This window comes from Pinus tabuliformis, chromosome Q (assembly GCF_031772625.1).
Source record: "Pinus tabuliformis cultivar Carrire ecotype Pingquan chromosome Q, CPIR1, whole genome shotgun sequence".
Taxonomy (NCBI): Eukaryota; Viridiplantae; Streptophyta; class Pinopsida; order Pinales; family Pinaceae; genus Pinus; species Pinus tabuliformis.
Genome location: NC_142296.1, coordinates 632,257,947 through 632,282,345, shown reverse-complemented (window position 1 = coordinate 632,282,345; position 24,399 = coordinate 632,257,947).

Sequence of the window (24,399 nt, the reverse complement as noted above, 5' to 3'; positions counted from 1 at the left end):
TTAGTGTAACAGCTATAAAACTGCTGTAGCTGCACATCATGATTTTGTGGGCCAATTTTGAGAAGAAAAAGGAACTCTTTTTGAAGATGGGCTGCTGCAAAGGATTAATTACAAGGTTTGAACATCAAGAAAGGGAAAAACAAGGAAAGGAAAGACATTTATGAACTGCAAATTTTATGTTATGAAAATGGTCATTATTTCGTAGCTGGAACTGTTCATGATGCTTCAGGTAGCATTAAAGAAGTTTTTGTCTTACCACGTGTATAGGAGCAAGGTTTACAGCTCATGGAAAACAAGCTAATCCAATGCATTTATGTAATTAAGAAGAACAACAGGAATAACAAACTTCGAAGATCCTTTTTGGAGACCAAAGCAGAAAAACAGGAGCAACTTCCTAATATCCAGGGACAGTCAAAGAATAAGACATCAAGGGTCAGCAAGGAGTTTAAAGCCACCACCAAAGCCAAACTGAAGAAGGCCACTTGTTAGGGAACGAATTTGTTTTGTAATCAATGCCACTATCAACATAATGAGGAGTTACACTCCTAATTGTTTTAGGTCTCTACAACAGCTAGTTAACAGTCAGTTATATTAAATAGTTGGTTTTAAGTGTCAATAGGTGTCAAATTAGGAAGAATTTGAATTCCCCTCATGCTAGAGGAAGGAATCTAAGTCATGTAATGAACTCTAAGAATGGGAGAAAATGTAATGCACCAATGGTTGGAATTTTTGAAAATAATTCTCATATTGTGCTTTTGTGTAAGACTCTGTTTAAAGTAATACAATATTTGGCTTTGCTTCTCAGGACTCAGAAGGAATTCAATGTTCAAATGTTCTATGATTGTCCTCTTTTCATTACTTACAGTGGTATGAATGTATGATTACTTAAAATTCATTGGCTATGCTCTAACTTCCTTCATACATTTGTGGACTGTGTTTTCCTTTATGCTTCTGATGTACTCTCCATACGTTGAATTCTAGATGCCCTGACTTCCATGTAAAGCTAACATTATTGTCATACTGAAACATTTTTGACTCCACAATCCCAATGATTGTTTACTAATTGTGTTTCAACCATTCACACTTCTTCACATATTTCATAGAGTTAGCCATCTAATCCATATCAAAAATTCATTAATCTAGTGAGAGAGCCCTGTCAGGTTGAGGAGGCTAAGCCTCAGCCAAAAGTTGGTTTGAAAGAGTTACACAATGTCTTCCTAATCAACAACTTGTCAGGGTTAGGTTTTGTGATAACAGTAACAATTATTATCATTGAAAATGTTGAAACTATTGTAAAAATTGTTACTATTGAAATTATTGATATTACTATTACTGTTGAAAATCATGAAACTATTGTAACAACTAAAACAATGACCATCCAGATGGGAAAAGTTATTCTAAACACTTTAGACAACCTGGTCACAATCATAAATGAATTTTCATCTCGGGGAGAAGGATAATAGCAAGGGACTTTTGAGAAAAATTAAGTGGATATAAGAAAGTTCATGAACAATATCGAGGAGAAAAACCAAGAATTTTTTTTATCAGCCTTATCAATTTGAAGGAGAAGAAATCATTAGTGAAGAGAAAATATTAGACGCAATATTTAGGAGTTTCTCTCTTACCTCTCACCAAATACTTCATGTCTTCAAGAGAGAAATCAACAAGCTATGGAACATCTACACAACACGATAAAGGGAGATATGCCAAAAATTTAGTGAATCAAAGGACCTAGAATATGTGGATCACACTAAAGCTTGGCTTCGAACAATTATGGTACACATCATTCATCCATCATTTGATAACTCTTGGCACTATATTAGTTAAAGAAGATAATTTCTCTTGCTTTGGTATGCATTAAAGTTTATATTTCAAATCTGAGTATGAATGCATTTTTACAAATGTTATGACATGATTACATCGGAAGAACTCCCAAAATTGAACGAGATATTCATTTATTCAAGTAAATTAGGGTAGGTTCATAGAGAAATATATCTATATATCTATATATCTATATATCTATATAGATATATATATATATATATATATATATATATATATATATATATATATATATATATATATATATAGATATAGATATAGATATAGATATATATATATATATATATATATATATATATATATATATATATATATATATATATATATATATATATATATATATATATATATATATATATACATAGTCTTAAAATAAAATTTGTTGTAGCTTTTTATGATTTCGACATTTAGTTATTAACCATTTTTAAAGTTGTTGCTACATCCTAAGGAATAGTTGTTTCAAACCCTTACGTAGTAGCACCACTATGTTTACTATATTTACTTTTACCATTATCATCGTTGCAAAATCTATCATCGCCATTATCAGATTGATTATCATTCATTGTTGTTTATGTCTACATCAAATGCTATTGTGGTAAGTCTTGTCGGGTACAATTCGCTCTTAATTCCTCATTATTTTGTAAAGAGAATATGATTTTTGATTAGATAATCCTTTTGCATGTCACCTGTCCAAGATTGTCAACTGAGTTAGTTGGGGGGGCCAGGGGGGTTGTCCCTGTCATTCTCATTATTTCTTGTCCATAAGCCTAAAATTATATGTGGATTTGGGGGTTGTAACAAGAAACAATGTTATTATCAGGTTAATAAGTCATAGATTTCTAGCTGATATCCAAGAAATATTTCCAAGTTCCTCTAAATGGTATTGTTGAAAAGCCTCCTATGGTGGACCACTCATGTAAAACCTCAATAGGATTTCACGAGAATTCTAGCATGACCATTATAGGAGCCTTTTAGTTATTATTTGAGATGCTTCATTATAACACACATTAAATATATAATATTTAAGGCTATTGTGTATGGTGTTGCCCATGTGCTAAACTTGAATAATGAGTTATGTGCCTAGAAAATCTAAAATACTCTTGTACCACCTGACTTCCTTACACTCTAAAAATTGCCAATGAGCAATGTACATTATTTCAAATACTCTTGAGTGGTGTGTGTGTGTGTGTGTGTATTATTTACATGAATAAATAAAAAATAATAAAACAAAGTATTGGGAAGTACATGTAAACCCATCTGGGTAGTGAATATTTCTGCTAGTAGTAGGGCGATACTTGGGTTGTACCAAGGAAAACCATCTATGGTAATAAGTAGGCCTATTGGTAGTGGGGTTATTCCAGGTATGAGAGATATAGAACACACATTGGTACACATATGACTCACTCCAAATGAAGGCCCCAGGTCACATTCTAAAACAATTGTCATTAAACTTAAAGCTAGGAAGAATAAACCTCATACTTCAGCTTTCAAAGAATGTCTTTAAGTTCCTTCAAGTATTATGCTTTGAAGAAAATAAATAGGTTTTCATGGAAGTGATACCCTTAGCATAGGTGATTTACTTTTTGCATATAAGGGGGATCATTTTATACACTTGGATAATGGTAAGACGTTAAGAGATAGTCAGAAAGGGAACAGGTTCATCCTAGGAATGTAAAAAATTTCATCCTTTTTTCCTTATTTATATCCTCTTTTCATCCATATTTAATGCAATGTAATTCAACATGATTGTCACTTTTATTTATTATGGTGGTATTGGGGTGATGAATTACTGTCTTAGGCAACTCATGAGATATTTTCTAGAAAGTTTGATGGTAGGGAACCTATTTAGTTTGGGGGAAGGAAGTACGGCTACAATCCATAGGATGGTAAAAATGAATATTACAATAGTTAAATAGTACTCTTTCATTTATTTTCCAATAGTTATAGTCCTTTGATTTGCAAATAATAGAATCATACAAATTGTTGGACATCCAAAGAAATAGAAATTTTATCCTTCACCCCTTCAAAAGCTTCAACAACCATGCTATAATGATTACAGTTACTCCATAGGTGTTGTTACCCATAAGGTGTTGTTACTCTACAGGTGTTATTAAAATATGAGTAAAAGTATGTATTTATCAATAACCTTCATCATACATCAGAGCTCTATTTCAAAATTAGATTTCCTTTATCAGCATGCTTGGAAAAACCTGAGATAAAAATTATCTTTAAACTTTTTAATTTGTTGGAAATTTAGGGGATACAGATAAGATACTACTGTAATATTAACATTTCATTTTGTCTCATATGGTATCTGTCTTTCAAATCTATTCATCCCTCAACTCCCACCAACCCACTAGTCTACATCACTCAACAAGCAAGATTCAATTATTTCTCATCATTTGCATAATTCATGTTTACTTACAATTGTTATTTTAGTCCCAACATGCATTCTCTTCAATGTATATTATCCTCACACTTTTCTTTCCCTACACATGTTGGGCCCAAGCTTGTTTCCAATCATCCATTCAAAGACCATATTGGTATATGGCTTCCATCTACAAATTGGGTTTTTATTCAGTTTTCTCCCTAGTGTTAGTAACTCAAACCTAGTTGCAAATAATTAGAGGAAAATTTGTATGGACCATGTGCCAACCTTCTTTAGAATGTGTTTCCTTCAATTCTCCTATGTTTCCAATAAAAACTTTGCTACCAAGAGAGTTGTGTTCTTGACCTATAACCTGAGTATCAACAATTTGTTATTTTGTGGTAGTTTTAACTATAGGTCTGCAAATTCACTTATGGACAATGTCCTCTAAAGGCTCACTTGATTCATGACTTTTTTTGAAATCCCCACAAATTTAAGTTGATTTAACAACGACCTTAAATGAAAATTGTGGGTGTCATTTGTCATATGTTACAAGTGCAAGTTGGTCGACCCTCATGTTAAAAACTATACCATATTTGCATGAGGACATGCAAAAGTGTAGGTGTGGGGGAGAAATTCTTGCAAAAAATGGATTGATAATTTCTCATTTAATTGCACTATTTTTCAATATAAAATGATCCATATAAAATGTAAAACATAATTTGTGTATATTTCATAAATCATGTATCAGATTGTCGTGAAACTTGCAGGAGGAAAGAATTATGGTAAGATGAACAAACCCACATATTTTCAAGAAAAACCAGTTTATACTTTTTTCAGATAATATGAACAAATTTTCAAAGTTTCAGGCAAAATTGATTTATATTTTTGAGAAATTAAACATCATCTCCTATAGCCATTTTGTTTATATCTTGATAAATGTGCATCATATTGCTCTAATTTTTGATGTGGAGAAACATTAATCTAATAGAAACCTACTAACAAAGTTTCATTGAAAACCATTTTATACTTTGTGTGAAATTTGTTAACAAATTTTGTTGTTACACCTATAATAGTTTGTTGGTACATAGTGTAAAAGCTTGTTGAAATTCTTGTAGCAGGTTATTTTTTACAGCCCAAGATCTATGAAATGGATTGCTATGATTTTTGGTAGATAAGGACATTAATTGGTGTTGAACACACCCACCTAAAATCTCCTCAATCTCAAGTGTCGTTTGCATGAAATTTCGTTATCTTTGAATTTGTTGCAACTCCATGTATGGATTGTTACAAATTAGATTGTTGCAACTCCACTAGAATTATTAAAATGATATTTTTGAAGGTATGTTGGTTGTGGGAATTCAACATAATACTGACTAGTTGATCTAGGTAATCATGGATTAAAATATCATACGTTAGATCACATTTTTTTTTCATGATTGACTAATGGATACATGTGTTTTAAGAAGATATTTTTATGAGAAATGCAATTTTGGAAAAATGGGACAATCGTTGTTTGAAAACATTTTAAGGTGTTATTGGGTAGGCATTATTGCAGATAGGTATCATGTATGTATATCCAATGAATGCAGAAAATTCCCAATACAAAATCAACATTTTCACACAAGAACCAATTTTAAACATATCATAAAATGATTCAATGTTGTAACAAAAGAACCAACGTTAGATATGGAACATAAAGTTTCTACACAAGAACATGTTGTGGGAATAAGAGAAATGATCAAGGTCATCATAATTAATTTGGTGGAATCAACTAGAAGAATAGTAAGGATGGAAAATTGTAGCCATGAAGTATTGATTTTTCCAATGAAATTAAAAATCTGATTTTTGTCTAAAATCACAATCACAAACACACCCAAATTCCACAACACTTATACTTTGCGTAGTGGAATAACATACATCAGTGAATCAACTAGTGCACATGAAAAATTTTAACCTTTTAACCCACTAATTTTTATATGACAAACTTTAATACAACAATCTTAGGGCTCTCGTACCAGGGATCATGGCCCTTACATATAGCCCTGATACACGGACGAAACTAGGGCTTAGTATCAAAAATTGTGACCATTAATCCCTGAACAAGATGCACTTGACGTAATTGTTGAAGGGTCACTCTAGTTAGTTCTTTCAGTCCTTGTACCTTGAACACATTTGGTGGGTACTTTTCCTCCCCATTTGTTGATCACTACAACTACATCTCCAATTTTCCAACCTGTCACTATCAACCACACTTGTTTTCTGCAAGATGACTGAAATTTGGCCCACTAATATTCTCGTTGGTAGGCCTGTTGCTCCACTAAGATGTCTTCTCATCGGGACTTCTTGATCTACCCTCTTATCAATAATTTTCCACACCAAATCCGTCGACTAGGACTCCATCAAATATTCCTCCTAATATCCCCTTCGCTACTTCAAGGATCACTATACATGATGTCTTATAGATATACCCATTATCCATCTCCTTGTTGATTTAAAGGTGATAAAACTTAGGGCTTCTAACCAATACATACTACGTACAAGAATCAATGTTCACAACTTTATTTGTGAACAAAACTTAGTTGCCTTCACACAATGTCTTAGCTACTCCAAGACCATTTTCATAAGGCCTCCAATATCTACCCACTTGTCAACCTTCTATTTCTCCAGATGTTGGTCCTATGGCATCACAAATCTAACCTCACATTGTGACAAATCAACCATTTTTTCACTCTTCTTAGGGCCTCCAAAAATTCTCACACACAATCCAAACCTTCATTGATCTAGGGCTTTCAAAATTTCCATCTTAACTATATCAAGATTGCTCCTTGATGACAGTACTAGAGAATCCATCATTTTTTCCTAAACTCTTCACTTCATATCAGTCCTTACCACTATTCTTTCTGTTCATACATTTGTGCATTATTCTAAGTGCGTTTAGGTTCTCTTAGGTAACATACACCTCCTAGAACCTTGTGAAAATATTTGAGGACATGCAGCCTTTGAACCCAAGTATGAACCAACGTGTACCTTACCTCATAATGTCTTAGCCCTCTCTTCTTTTTCACATAATACTTGAAAAACTTTCAACATGACTGAGCATGATTTGAAGTAGACCTAACTAGGTCTCTTGAACCACCCCTCTAATAGAAATAAGATAACCTTCTTACATTGTACTTAGGGCTTCAAAGATCTATTGTCCTAAACCCTTTAGGACAACCCTCTCCACACTAGCAATGAACCTCCTTGGTATCAACTTACTTTGGCAACCCTACCATAGACTTGATCACAACTTCGACCTCTTTCTTGTGCCACTGTAACCTAGAGTAAGGACTCAGTCTATACTTCAAGTCTATGGATACCGTAACTAGGCCTAAAGAAACCCTTATCTCAGTCTTATCAACTTTTCCACATATGCATTACCCTAAGGCTACTAGAGTCTCTTTTCTGTGTGTAAACTAGCCTTACAGCCTCCATTTCTTAGTGAATAGGTGCTATACCCTTCTCCTCTCATATAACTAGTATCATGGCACTACTTTACTTAAATTCTCAACTGCCCAAACCCTGCTCAAAATCAGTTGGCTAGAATTTATTGACCTCCTCCACGAGCTTGGAAAGCTTTGAGTAGAATGAATAAGATATTCACTTATTATTATGACTCCTTGAGGAAGGGTGAATCACCTTAGATGCCACTTGAGTATTATTTCACTTGTATGTCATATCTTGGCCCAACTTGCAACCCTTCTTGGCCTTCAAGCTTGACCCCTCATAGGGCTACATTCCTCTAGCCTCCACACTCAATGATATTTATCACCTTTATGTCCTAGACTTTATCGTTTGGTCTCTTTAAATATTTTTTCCCGTAGTCTCTTAAGAACCCTCTAGATCTAGGTTTTTACTCCTCCTAACCTTAGGAATCAATAATAATTTATTTTATATCTTAAACCCATTTCTTGGGTCCAAAGACCCACTACTTGGGGATCACCCGAAAACCTTATGTGGGTCAAACGTATCTAAAATATAGTGCTCTAGGGTTGTGGGAGTACCTACTGTTATCACCTAGATTGAACCTCAGGCTGAAGGAAGGAAATGCCAGGGTAATCACAAACCACACTTATCCAAGTAGCTAGCCCTACTAGGCCAGGAGAGGGCTCTCTTTGTAAGGATCTTAGCCAAATTGACTGTATCTAGAAATTGATATTAGGCTAGGTATAGTAGCACAAGGTTTGATTTTATTTTGAAGGGTTTTGCCAGATCAAGAGGAGCCAAACAGTTAGGGCAAGGAAATTAGGTCAAAATTGCAGGGTGTTCGATGGGGCAAGGTAGGCACAATGATCAGAACCTTAGGGTTTGATGGATGAGGTGAAAATATAGGTGAGGAGATAGGAAGAACATGTAAACCTCATGGATTCTTCCTAAACTGAAGAAAATAGAGACTGTGAAATGTCTACCCAAAACAGAGCATAAAAGATATGGATTCTGCCTTTCAGACTTGTATACATTCACATAAAGAGCATGAAATAATGAAATGGATTCAACAATACATTTTAACACATGAAAACATAATAAAAACTTAACTGAGCATCATACAACATGGATCCCAAAGAAATAGCTACAAATTTTTCATTAATCTCCTGCAGAAACTAATACAAAATGATGTCTACTCAAAGCATAAGAATCCCACTGAGTCTAACCCTTTACAATGAAAAGAGAAAAAGAAGATAGAGACCTCAATTCAACCTCCTCCCATCCTCAGGGGTCGAATCCCTAATATGAGGAACTAAACCATCAAAATCTGAACAAGAAACTGAAATCTAGGCAACCCTAACAACTTGCCTCTAGAAGGGAGGGAACTGATTCATTTGACTTCAAGAGAACTTTTGATCCAATGAATCTCCCCTCCAGTAACTAATATTCATCTTATTTACATGCCTAGTCACCATTTACATTAGTAAAAACATCATCCATGAGAGAAAACCCAAAAATTATAGTCATGGCACAGTAAAGTGAAAATTTAGCAGAAATTTGTCCTATGCGCAACGCGAGAAAGCAAAGTGTAGCACGTTTTGCAGGGCCATTTTGGAGGCCTTCTCGGTGTCAAAATTGAGCTCATGATAGCTCATTGCAAAGCCTGTCCTATCTACCTTCCAAATATGCCTTTACTTTCCCATTGGGAGTTGATATGACCCCTCAAACACTGATTCTGCCAAGACTGCTTCTATGCGTAGCGCCATGGTGAAAAAGAGGGCAACAAGGTCATTTTTTTGGTGTTTTTTCTTTTGACCAACCAGTTGTGCTCCAAAAACTTAGCAAATGCATAGGGAGCATGATTACATCATTATAAATCCAATGGTGGTCTTCTTTGGCCATTGGATGCCGCTAGGAAAAGCACAACGCCAGTGGCGCTGCGCATAGAGCCAATTTTCTTGAGTCAAAAACTGTTAAATTCTTCAAAAATGAAAAGATTCTCAAAACTTGCTCAAAATTTGTGGGATACCACCACCATCAAGTGTTTGGGTCAACCAAGGAAGCTTCAGAAAGAAAACTAATCCTATCACCCTCCTTTCTTCCTTTGAGGTCTTGTTTTAGCCTTGTCCTCATTTGCTTGACTCTTATGTTACAAATCTTGTTCCGGGTCCTGTAATGGCAAGCCATGTGCCTGATGATTTGATTGTCCCTGTTGGCCCTTTGTAGCAGCTTCTCCAAATGCAAAATGACCCTATCAAGCCATATTTATCTATCCTCTTCAATCTCCTTTTCAATCTTTTGTTCTGTAGTCAAGGTGGTTGGGGTTTCTTCCTCTTGCATTACTGATTTGCCTTTGTCACCTTGCCCATTTACCTTGAGAAGTTCCAGCTCCATGAGGACCTGTTTGTCACTTGGCTGCTTGTTCTCTTTCTCAAGGTATGAAATGACATACTTAGCTCTTGCCAAGTTGTCCATCAATGCTTGGATCTATGCATCTTTTTCCTTTATGATTATATTTTCATTTGTCACCTCATCTTGAGCCTCCAAGTTGACTATATCAATGCCATGATGAATGTGTGGCTGTTCTGGTTCATCATGTTCCATCAAATCAAATTCCCTTTCCTCTTCATCATTGAGGCTTTCCTCGAGCATCTTTTCCTTCCCTTAATGCACTGGCTGCACCAGTAATACCTGTTGTACCTGTTGTGTTGATGAAGAAGGAAAAGCCCATTCCACAGTTTTTGGAGAAAGCATTTGCCTATGAGCTGATGAAAAAAGCAAGGCCCCTTCCACATCAGGTGGAGTAAACACTTGCCTATCCATTGCAAACAACTTTCTAGCCCCTCTCTGATATGTTTTGTAGGTTTCTGGCTTCTCAACAACTTTAGTCTCTTTAGCCTTCTTACTTTTCTTTACTTTGGCACTGTTGGAAGGCCTTTCTGCTTCTTGAGGCACCGGTGGAGGAATCTAAGGACCATTGAAGATGTCATTGGCAATAAATGTATCCCAGGAGATGTTGAGGAGGTTGAGATGATGTAGCACAATAATCTTAATCAAGGAATAGTGATAAATACTATTCATTTGCTGGGGGTATGGACTTTTTTATACAATGTAGGCCATCTTCTCAATGTTCCTGAATAAGAAGTATGGGATGTTCATCATTTTCACTCTTGTGAAGTGCATAAGAAGCCTAATATGATAGGTGTATAATCTGGAAAATCTTCCCTCACATGTAAAATACTTCATAATGATCCTCATCATAGGGGCATACTTGTCGTGAAGGAACCTGAAAGGAAAGGTCCTCTTCTTTTCATTCCTGTACTTGGATTTGATGTATGGCTCATAGTAGTGCTCATCCAAATCTTGTGCTTTATACCATTTTTCTGCGACATTCAGAATCCTTGTATCATCAGCAATAATGGAGGAGGAAATTGTAAATGTTACGCTTGCAAAAGTTACCTTGTTATCACAGAGATTTGCTATAAAAATCCTGGTCAACTCAGGATGATGTTGAACTCTTTGTACTTGCTCACAAAGCTCATAACATCTTAGATGCCTGAAACAAGAGACAGTCATATGGGAAGCCTCTAACTCTCTGATGTTTGATGGTTCCTCTTTGATAATTCTGCGTCCCTTATGTGGTTTTATCTGATGCTGAGGTTCATCTCCCATGCTTTCACTGCCACTGTTTCCCTCTTCCTCATAATATTTATCCTCTTTATCCATGTTTCTGAGTTTGGAGCTTTAGAAACCCTAGAGAAGGTAATCAAGAAGTGAGTTATGGTGAATAGGGATAGGGGAAGGGAAGAGGAGTTTGTGTGATGTAGCATGAGATATGTATGATGTGAGAGTGAGAAAGGGGGTTATTTTTTAGTATGGACTGTTTTGTAAGTAGGGGTTTATGGATTCTGTTTGGGGGATTAGGGTATAGGGGATAAGTGTATTTGACAGTAGGAAATATGGAATAGGAATGATATTTAGGGATATGACAACAAGATGTGGGAATGAAGGAAAATGGTAAGTAGGGAGGGTTTTAGAAAACCTAGGGTTTGAAACTTTAAATAGAAAACAAACTAAAAAATCATGAAATGAGTGATAGGAGGATGGTTTAAGGAGTGTACTTACTTGCTTAGAGGCTTCAGGTAGCAAAAGGAGAATTTTAGATGGTTGTTCGGGTAATTTTGGTGTTTTTTGGCCCTATGCACAACACCTTGTACAGGTGCACAATGCTTTGTTGTATGTGCAGCGCCATGCAAAAATACATTGGAACACAGGCTCTATGCACAACGCTCTGGTTGTATGCGCAATGCTCCCTGCTCTATGCACAACACCTCCATAATTTTTCCCTGTGCGCAGCGCCCGACCACTTTGCCCTATGCGCAGCGCTCAAGGTTTGCTCGGCCACCAATTCGCTTCAACTCCCTTCTCTCTCTTTGTCAAATGAGCATGATGAAGTTTGAAAAATGATTTTGAAATCTTATATAGAGGATGATTTTGATTTTTCCTTAGAAAAAACCCACTTTATAATGTTTGTTTGGAACTTTTACTTTATCTTCAAATCTGTGTCTGATGCTTTTCTTTCTTTGTCTCTTTTCAGGTGGATGATGCTTTGATTGAACTGATTTCTTCAATGGCTCATTTCTTGCAGCAAGGAGAAATGCTTGGGTAGCTTATGAGAACACTTATTACATGAAATGATTTGAATTACATCAAAAAATATGAACCAACTAAAATACTCTATTTTAATCTCAAAAACATGTTTTGGAGATGAAAATTACATTAGTGAAATAAGATCTTTGTACAATAACCATGACTTACTACCAATCACTCTTTGTTTATTGGTCTTCCTCATACCTTTATTGCCCTTTATTTACATTGAAACTATGCTTTTGACCTTGGAAATGAGCCCTAAGCCCTAATGGACACATGACTGCCTTGACTCTAAAAATAACATAACTGAAACCATAACTGAATGCAACATGGAGATGGGTCAGCAAATGTACCTCATGAGGGAAAATTTGATTTTCTAGGAAGAAGACAACCATCAATGGACCATTTTGGCATGACCTAGTGGAATGATAAAAAAATTGGTATGAGACACCTAAAATGAAAATGCAAAGAGCAGATTTGATCCTTGATGGAAGTATGCATATACTGACACTAACATTTGCCTTATTGGGGATGGCAGCTCCTTGGAGGTGTCAAGAACACTGTAGACCAAGCGCATAGCTGATTGGGCCAATACGGTCGAACAAATGAAATACTGAAAACTTTTTGAAATTTTGAAAAATGACTCAATACAAACTGAAAACTGACTCTAGACTGACTCAAAAACCAAATAAAAACAACACAAAGCATTTAAGCTTTATAGCCTTCACTTTGGGCCCCAAGCTCAAATCACATTGTACTTCAAATCTTACAAGGAAAGAAAACTGGTATATACAATGACAGTGAAACAACTTCAGCAAGCTGCATCCGAAACAATAGTGTTTCAGGAGCCTACCATTCACTGGTCCTCTTAAGCATTCTTAACCATCCATTTCCTTTAATAAAATGAATTCTGTACTCGATAGGCCGAGATTTTATGAGGTACTTTCCACAGATTATCAAACTTACCATGTTTCCCTTTTTATTCATTTCGTGCATCCCATCGCAGCACTACATCTTCCAGGTGAAACTTTTTTGCCTTGGTTTTGCGGTCATAAATTTTCTTTATCTTCTCTTGCAGCCGGAAAGTATTTTGAGAAACCTCTTTCCTTGTTTGTTGAAGGTGAATCATTTGATTGATCCGACGCTAAATATCATCTTCTTCATTGCCAGTTTCTTGCAATAATCTGATGACTGGGACTACAAGGGATGTAGGAAACACTGTATCAGTACCATAAACCAATTCAAAAGGTGACATACCTATTGATTTCTTACTGCTCACTCTGTCGGCCCACAAAGCATTGACAAGATTTCGATGCCAATTCTTTTTGTTTGCCTCCAACATCTTCTTAATAATGTTTACCAAGGATTTATTTGAAGACTCAGCTAGTCCATTTCCATGTAGACAGTATGTCGTGGAATGACCCAATGTGATGTTATATTTTTTGCAAAACTCAACCATTTTCTTCAACTTGAACGATATTGCATTATATGTAATAATCTTGTGAGGGAAACCAAAATGAGACAATATATTGGACTCTAAAAATTGAATTATTACATGTCCATAGCTTGCCTTGTCAGAATGGCTTCGATCCATTTGGTGAAGTAATCGGTAACTGTCAAAATCCATCTGTGTTGTGCTGATGATGTAGGATGAATTTCTCCTATGAAATCAAGCCCCCACTGCTGGAATGGTGCATTAACTACAAATGGTTTCAAATGAAGAGGAAGCAACTTCCTTTTTCCCTGAAAAACTTGACATTCATGGTAGCTCATGATTGTCTTATATAAATCTAAAAATAAAGATGGCCAATAATACCCTGCTCTCAAGATTTTATTAGCTGTTGTTTTCCAAAACAAGTGACCCCCACAATCTCCTCGATGAAAATCATTCATTACTTGCTGAGCTTCATTTTCAACCAAACAATTAAGAAGAACCCCTCACGAATCTTTCCAATAAAGAGCACTGTCTAAAATGCAAAATTTTGTAGACTTTCAGTTTTAGTGATCTACCTTTACTTTTTGACATTCGAGGAGGAAGAGAAAGATGTTGTAGAACATATACTGTATCAGAATACCAAGGTGAGTTGAGAAAAATCTCTAATACCTGAATGAGTGTGCCACCATCTTCGTCATCTGACATTGCTGCAATAAGATTTATGTCCATAGCATGAAGATTCAACTCAGCCATGAGTGTTGCCAAGCCTTGACCTTTGATCAGTTTTGTGCGCTTAATCTCAAGATCATACTCTAACATCGTTTCTATCCACTTACCTCTTCTTCCTTCCGGATCAGTTTGCATGAGGACATCTTTGACAGCTGCATTGGGAACATATGCTACAGTATGCGAATGCAGAATGTAGACTCGAAAATCCTTCAATGCCTTTATAAGCACCAAAGCTTGTTTCTCAATGATGTTATAGTGAAGAGCAGCATCTCTGATAGTCCAACTGAAAATGCAATGGGCTGCTCCACCTGATCCTTCTTTTGCATCAACACCAAATGAAAATATAATAAAATCATGAGTATAATCGAGATTGATCAAAACAGGGGTTGTGGTCAAAGATGGCTTTACCAAGTTGAAAGAGTTCATGGCATCCTCGGTCCATTTCACAGTGTTGTCCTTCTTCAACATATTAGTTAACTCATGCAAATGCACAACCAAATTTGGTATAAATCTGTGTAAGAAGTTCATCTTACCATTGAATGCTTGGATCTCCTTTTTGTTGCATGGAAAGTCTATTTGCTGAATTGCCTCCACCCTAGAAGGATCAGAACCAGAAAATACTGTCAAGTCATCTAAGTAAACCACTAAGAAAACATCCTTCTCGTTAGAGAAAGCTATATCCATGGCTCGCTGAAAAGTGGCCCCGACATTCTTCAACACAAATGGCATCTTGGCATATTGAAAAGTCCCCCATGGTGTTGTGAAGGCAACTTTGTCTTGGTGTTTTTCATGCACCAAGATCTGATTGTAACCTGAGTAGCCATCTAGTAGTGACATTCGTGATGCTCCAGCTACTCTTTGTAGAATGTGGTCCATCTAAGGAAGAGGATAATTATCTTTCAGGGATACTTTATTTAGGTTCCAGAAATGCACAACCTTATCTCTCCGATCTTTTTTCGTAACGGGACCAAATTTGAAACCTAATCATAGAATCTAATTGGAACAATGATACTAGCTTTAAACAATCTATTTACCTCTTTCTCGACGGATGGCAGCAACTTTGGGTTGATCCTCCTCAACTTTTGTCCAAAGGGTTTTTGATCCGGCTTGATAGGAATGGTGTGCTGAATGATGTTCTTGTCATACACTTTCTAATCTGAGTAATCCCACACAAAAACATTAGAAAATTCAGAAAGCAACTTAACATACTTAGCCTTTGACTTGGGAGTTAATGTTTTTGATAACTTAACAAGCCTGGGCTGTTCTGCTTTCCCAATGTTTACATATTAAACTCCTTTGTTAGTAGGAACCAAGGTTTTCTTTCTTGCCACATCATCTTGATCAAGCAACTCCTCTAAAGGTATAAGACCTCTAGGAATAACATTATCCTTGAGCTGTTAAACATCTATCTGATTTACCTCAATGTCTTGTTCATCGGAATCACAAACATCATCAATGAAAGCATCCTTAAACTTCCCTTCATTCTGCAAAAAGGAATTAATTTCATTTTCATCCCAGAAAACCTGCCAATATCTCAAATTATCAAGAATAGTAGGCCTATGTTTGACATGAATTTCAAATTTATTGCTAGAATTCATTGGAATTTGCAGATTGCTCGCTGTTGTAGGAAGTGAATCAACAATTATGTTTTGACTTATCGGCACCGCTGTCAATGTCTATTTTGGAAACATCTTCAAGACATCTAGGACTTTCTTCCTATAAGCTCTCATCTGTGGATGGTTTGCTTGATATTCTCCTTTGACTTGTTTAATCACTAGCTCTGAATCACCATAAACAAAAATCCTTGCGCACAGATCTTCTTCAAAATCTTTAGACCTATAATCAATGACTCATACTCCGCTTTTAAAGCAATCGAAAGCTAATTTATAAGAACAGACTCTAACATTACTTGGAACTTTGTCTCATTGAAAATTACGACTTCGGATCCAAATTCCAATACCCGCACCATCCTTACCCAAAGCACCATCGAAGTCCATGCTCCAAAGTCCGTCTTCGTCTTCCAGATGTTGGAATTCTGCTTTTAACACATATTTCATTAAAATTGGAAACATTTTATTGCAAGGGCATCATTAAAAATGCATTTTTTTGGTTATTTTAAAATTCCAGATCCACTATTTAGTTCCAAATTTAATGAAATATGTGTTTTTGTTTCAATCTTACCTTTGTAGTTGCTTCATTTTTCTATCCTTCACTGACCTTTTGCTCTTGTGGAGGTTGCTCAGAAGGAATTGCCACTCTTTTCTTTTCTTGATTAAGAACTGCTCTAAAACATTCAGAAATTTCTGGCACATCATCTACTTCTACGAGCTGAATATCTACATCATTCAATCCACTATCGGTGTACAAAGCAAAAGACTCTAAATCTGCATGTACAACATTTATCGGATGATTTATGGGCTTCTCTTTACTAGTGATCATATATTTCATCTTCTTTTCCTGGTACAACTTCCTCAATTGACTGAAAACGGGGATTGTAGCATAAGAGAGGTAAAGTTGTAAAGTGCCTTTGAGTTTGGCTACCCATGATCTAGACAACAACATACCAAATCGAGGTGGTATATCAACTACTACCATGTCCATCAAAACATTCTTGGCAAGGATTTGATCTAAGGAAACCACTAAATCTTTGATGAGAGAAATGCAACGAACTCTACTAGAATCAAATGAATCCAAATCATGATATTGTTGGGTGATATCCAGGCCCAACTTTTCCACAATAGCCTTAGGCATCAAATTATGGGGTGCTCTGGAATCAAGCATACCATTATGAAGAATATACTCATGTAGTCTAAGACTCAAATAAAAGGGAGGGACCTCGCTATCTGCTAGCTGACCTTCTATAGTTGGACCAAAAATAAGTTTAGGATGATCATCCTCAACATTCACCATGTCAGACAAAGGATCAATTTGCATTATTCTAGACACATGATGTTTGTAATGGCTACTCTTAACAAGCTCGATCAAAGGTGTTATATACCTAGGGGGGATAATATGGGGTACCAAGGGTGGTACCCAAGGTAATAATGTAATAATGGGATGGGCCATAGTAATAAATAAGGTGGTTAACCCATGTCATGTAAGGGACCACAAGTAGTTAATAATAATGTAATGGGCCCATGGTATTAGTTGATGGTATGAGGGAACCATAGTAATGATGCATGGTATTGTATGTATGAGGCCTATATAAAGGCTAGAGACTCCAAATGAGAGATATGAAGATGAAGAAAAGTATTATTGTATGAACAAGCATATGGCTTGTGGAGTGTTCTCCTTCCTTAAGGAGTGAATGTATGGTGTTGCCCTACCTTAAGGGTTTGATCAATAAAGTGAATCATTTCTATCTATTTCTATCTTATTGTTTATGGGTTTATTTCTATTTTCATAATATTTCTGGGTTAGATCTACAACAATTGGTATCGGAGCTATTTCATATCAGAGCTACAACAATTGGTATCAGAGCACTTTCTTGGGCACAAAAGTGGAGAATTTTTTTTCATTTTTGCAGGGTTTCTAGGGCGGCGAATTTGCAGATCAGATCTATACGTTTTGGTGCTAGATCTGTAGAATCTAATTGTATATCTGTATTCTCTAGGAAAAGCACCCGATTTCAAAAAAAAAAATCGGTTGAATAGGAGTCCGGATGAAGGAGATATCGCTGATTTAAAAATCAGTGGGGTTGCAGACAATTTTCAGGGCAGTGAGTTTGCGGCACAGATCTAGAAGTCTTGGGGCTAGATCTGCAATATCTAATTGTATATCTGGAATGTTTGTGAAAAAACATATGATTTCAAAAAAAAAATCAGTCGAATCGGAGTCCGGATGAGGAAGATATCGCTGAATTAAAATCAGCTCTTTTTGCAGAAATTTTGGGTGACGGCGGGAGAGTAGCAGCGCAGATCTGAAATTTCAAGTGTCTGGATCAAGATTTCTACCACATGGGCAGATGCAGAGTGGTTTTTCTGTTTCTAAAAATAGGTTATAATAGAGATTCTGAGCAATATTGACAGATCTGTGACCATTTCAAGTTTTCACCAATATTTTTGTGATGGCGGGCCTAGATCGGAGTTTGAGGGACTTGTATAAATTTGATGGCTCTCATCCAGTTAAATGGCTAGAACAAATGGAGAAATATTTCAAATCGGAATACATCTATGATCATTATACTCAGTTGAGCAGGGGAGAAATGTATTTGGACCTTGAAAGATGCAAATGGGCGGAATGGCATCAGCGTTGCAATGGACTTTTCAGAATTGGGATGCCTTCAAAAAAGCTCTTATAGAGCGCTTTGACCGTAAATCAAATTTTGTGGATAAGCACACACAGACAGACACGCAACCTAGCAAAGCTTTTATTTTTACAGGAAAGAAGGAAACCAAGGAACCAAAAGGGTTATTTTTGGCTAGTATCTCTGTATTGCAGGTTCATGGATTGATTCAGAAGGAGAAAATCATTGTGTCTATCAATCCGAGTTGCAAACAAAATCTTATAAATGTCAACTTGGCAAAGAAATTGCAAGTCCTAGTGAAACAAATTGAACATACACAGGTTGATCATGAGGATGTTCAAGTGTACAAGGATTTGAAGCTTTCTATGGATAAGTATGTGTTTCATGGTGATTTTTACGCTTCAGATATGGATAACATGGATGTTGTTTTGGGATACCCTTGGATGGAATCTGTGGGTACTATCAATATTAATGTGCAGAAGAAATTCCTGAAGCTATGGTATAAAAAGAAGAAGATTACATTACAGGATATTTCCATCCATAAACAGGTAGAGCACATGGAGGCTGAAGCAGAAGATGTTCAAGGGACTGACATATCAGATGATGAGTAGTTGATGGTCGACAATCAAACACAAACAGAGGCTGAAGTAGAACAGGTTACAGGTGTTGACACATCTGATGAGGGTTCAGTGGTTGAAGTCATATTAGAAAAGAAGCCACGACAACAGGCACCAAAACAGGGTGAATTAAAGAAAAAGACACCGGGGGTTAAAACTTCAACATATCATCACCCACATCACCCCGCAAGAAAACAACCAACAAGATGGCAACCAACTAGCCACAAGGACAACAACTCCCCTATGATGGATAGCAAGGAGCCTAGATCCACCTACTACATATCAACACAGAAGAGCTGCCATGGTCAACTTCCATCTCAAGCGAGCGAGGCACCAGCGAGATCGAGGGTTCACCTTTCTCTTGGATGGCTAGATGCACGTGCATGGTATCAATGGACTACTCTTTTGAGTAGATCTTATTATTTGTGTTTTTCCCATGTTTCGGGGACGAAACATGCTTAGGGGGGTGGAATGTTATATACCTAGGGGGGATAATATGGGGTACCAAGGGTGGTACCCAAGGTAATAATGTAATAATGGGATGAGCCATAGTAATAAATAAGGTGGTTAACCCATGTCATGTAAGGGACCACAAGTAGTTAATAATAATGTAATGGGCCCATGGTATTAGTTGATGGTATGAGGGAACCATGGTAATGATGCATGGTATTGTATGTATGAGGCCTATATAAAGGCTAGAGACTCCAAATGAGAGATATGAAGATGAAGAAAAGTATTATTGTATGAACAAGCATATGGCTTGTGGAGTGTTCTCCTTCCTTAAGGAGTGAATGTATGGTGTTGCCCTACCTTAAGGGTTTGATCAATAAAGTGAATCATTTCTATCTATTTCTATCTTATTGTTTATGGGTTTATTTCTATTTTCATAATATTTCTGGGTTAGATCTACAACAATTGGTATCAGAGCTATTTCATATCAGAGCTACAACAATTGGTATCAGAGCTATAACAAAAGGAATGGACACTTTCAATTTAGCAATTTCACTTTCTAAATTAAAAGATGTGACTTTTTCTACCTCTTTGACACAGATGTCCCTTTTATCTATTTTCTCCTTCGTTGCACTATCCTTTTTCTGATTTTCTTTCTGTTTTTCAGTTATACTTGTTGATGGCTAATTTACCTTGCTAGGATTCTGATCGGCATGCTCCTTTCCTTTTTTCTGATTGTTTGAGAGATCATTCTTTGACTGAAAATCCTTCCTCTTTTGAATAGGACTGATCGGTACATCTCTGCTCCTCAAAGAGTGTTGTTTCTGTTGTGTGCTCAAAGCATTCATATAGCCACGCTGATAATCATCAGATTCGGTCTCCAGAATAACATCATTTGCTAAGATGTAGTCCTCATCCTTTTGAATGTCGAAACTTTCTGCATACTCCTCATCTTCGGTCAGAAATATAGGTATACCATATGTAGTGAAGAGTGAATTGTTTCAATTACCGGATCTTCCTCCTCTTCTCCTTTCACTCCTTGAACATAATTCTGTTGGAACAGGGTTTTGATCTGCTGTTGTTGTTGCGCTAATTTTTCTGGTTCTTTTTTCTCTCTTTGCTTGATTTAGAATTGGGGCTGCTGCTACACTCTAAAGTTTGGGTTCCAGATCTGCGGTTCAGGTCTGTCTTTGATGGACAATCAATCAACCATCCTTTCCATTATTTGAATCAATGTATCCATTTTTACATCTGAAGTAGATGCTTTTTCTTTCACGATCACTCTTTTCTCTGATCTCATTCTTGCTCTTTTGGCCAACAAGTTCACTTCTACACTCACAACATTCTTTTGCATGTCTTCTAGAGTTGTAGGATCATTGTAGAGCTGTAACAAGGGCCTTTTTCACCTCTAGTTATCTCACATTACAAGTCAATCCGGGAGCGTTTTGTTATTGTAAAGGGTATCTCAATTTGAGGCTATTTGTCAAAGTAATGCTTAGTAGTATAGGTCTAAGAAATACAACAGTAAACGGATGCTAAGCTATGGCTAAATTACTTTTGCAGAAAGAAATCACACGCAGCAACTTTACCAGTCAAGGGTACGGAAATAATAACCCATCCCTCTAGAAACTGATGAAGAAAAAGGAATTAGAGTATGGATGATGGATCTGGGAGCATAATAGTGTCTGCTGTGTCTCACGACAGCCTTGATCCTCCTCCCACAGCAAACCAATCAATGCAAGTAAAAAGGAACAGCAGTAAAACGAATGGCAGTAAAGAAACTAAATCTTGCGAGTTCAACACTCTCAATTCTTGGCATCAACTTACATACAAACAAAGAGCAATCTTTTGTACAAGTAGACAACTTAATCAAATGGAACAACAAACCACCATAAACAGGAAACGTCAATCATATGTACACATAATCTGAAATGATCACCAGTGGTCCACATACAACGTCAATTCCATCTTCTTATGATCGTCACTCCAACCATATGTAGCTAAAACATTCCACTTAGAAATTCTGTAACAGAAGTGAACAACTCAGAACAATGCTATATGATCAATTCTGGAAATATGATGTAAACTTGTTACAAAGATTTACAAGAGGAAAACTACTGTTGAACGAGTATGGAACAGCATATAAGTATATCAGATTGTTAAGAATGATAAACAAACCACACAAAGCCAAACTATAATGATACAATCAGCCAGTGTCCGTTGGAGCCGGGCCCTTAGCTTCCAATGGCACACCACCGTAACTTACTTCAGATGCAGAGAGATAGTGACACCAAGTATATTATATTAACGCATCAATGATAGTACAGCAAAACTAAGTCTCAAAGAGACTCGATAGTCTGAGTTTATCTGACTGTGAAGTCTGTAAACAAAAAGTAAAGATGCAAGATAATCAAAAGTCCCTTAAGTCTTCGATGTTTCCCCTTCTTATACAAGTAATGGCGGAGTTAACTATACAACAAAATAATTGAAAGTAACGATCCCTCAGGATCTGTTAAACTGTTAACTCCTCTCTTTTCTCTGCCTAGCCTTCCGAACTAACAGTCCTTCATCTCATCCCGGATTGATCTTCCTTGATTTACTCGCCCTGGTCTGGATTTTATTTAGTTTTGGAGGGACAGCCGTTATCTCCTCATGGAACTCCCGTTTTGCACTGCGCCTTCCTACTTTTGTCTTTTCCTGCATAGAGAAGATAACTATTAGTGATTGGGTCATTCGTGCTCATTCTCATTACATTTTCCCTATTTTATAACAAAGAAAAGGTTACAACTATTACTGGAAACACCACTAAGTTATTCGTTAAAACATACCTTTCCAATGCTCTACACACCCCCTGGCTTACTCTGTTTCATGGCCTCATGAAAACGTTATAATTAACATGGAGAGCGGTAAGAGAATAGGCGGGAGAGGGTATCTCGTGAGGAGGTCTGCAACCATGGTGAGCAACCAGATTATCAAAGAAGTGATTCAATTGATCCACAGGCATATTATACAAGGCCTGGTACCCAGGTGCAGGGTGCCAAATAATTGGGCTACGGAACCGGTATCCTAACCAAGACGGCCCAGCTTGCAAAATGTGCTGGCCATAAAGGCTCAACCGTTCAGCAGCCAGCTCAAAATTCTCGTATTTGAATGGCTCCCTAAGCTAGATGCTTGGGGTAGAAATCCGATAGCGGAATTTGGCAGCATCTAGGGTAGAATCCTTAATAGCCAGAAAGAATTCCACGCTATTTCGGATCAAATCCTCATGCATGGGTCCTAGCAATTCCATGACGCCCTGGGTTCTCATAAGGCTTTTGTGTGATTGCCATAGGTGAACTGGGTCTCTAGGCTCGGCCCTGACCCATAGATCTAGGCTGTGCTCCTGCCTCTGAAAGGCATTGTAAGCCCTGAGCCACTTTAACTGATTGACCCCAAATGAAACAAAGGCTTGTAGCTGTATATCTCCCACGAAAGGGCCAGGGTTTAAATCAGTTTCCTGCTCAAGCACCATATTGTGCAAATAGAATTCACATAGCAACCGTTGGACTTTAACCCCGTAATGTTTGCAACAATCAATAAAATCATTAACAGTATTAATCTGAATAGGGGCACCTGCCCTGACAGCTTTTATTTTCAATTTTAAGTATCTTTCAAGGAGAAATAAAGCATAATTCTTTGCAGGGGCCCTGCAAGTCAAAACATCATTATACAGCGAACATACAGTGTCCAATTGTTTAATAACAGCATCTAGTCGACGTGTTACCTTGGCAGCCTTTTCTTGTTCCTTCTGCCATCCTTCAAAGGCCTAACTCTCAGATTGACTCATGTCCCGCAGTTGCTGCTGCAGTTCTTCATATTTTTCCCGAGGGATCATTTGTTCTTTTAACTGCTCAGCTTCCTGCTGCAACTCCTCGTATTTTTCCCGAGGGATCATTTGTTCTTTTAACTGCTCAGCTTCCTGCTGCAACTCCTCGTATTTTTCCCGAGGGATCATTTGTTCCCTTAGCTGGTCAGCCTCCTGTCGGGCTTGCTTCATCTTGCGGTGCAAGGCCTTGGTTTTTGGATCCTTTTTCCATGATTTCTCAGAGGCAGGGAGGTTTGCTTGGACCTTCACGTTTCGCTGCCTGGAATTCGTATCCCGAATTATCCCTAAAGGTGATGCCTCAGTTTGGATTGCTTTGTTTTCCCTTTCTTTCTTCACATGAATAAAGGGGTACGATGGCCCCTCTGTAAATGGAATGTCGTCTTGCGGCTCGATTTTGATTGGAACGACAGTTGGTCCCAATGGGCTATTTGGAACAGCAGTCTGTTCCGGAACGGCATTCTGCTATTCCATATCAGATGGAACGGCATTTTGTTCCTCAGTGCTGGTTGGAACAGTCGTAGGTCTATCAGCAGAGTATTGACCTACGAGACGCCTATAAGCCCCTTGCCTTCTCTTCTGACAGGACCCTGCTGCATTTGTTCTTCTTTTTCTCCTTATGGTCCTTCTTATTCTCAGACTGGCTTTCAAACTTCAAATTTTCTGCCGAAGCTGGGCTATAATATTCAGCAGTCTCTGCTGTTTCTTTCTCAATTTCTTAATTTCTCTTGC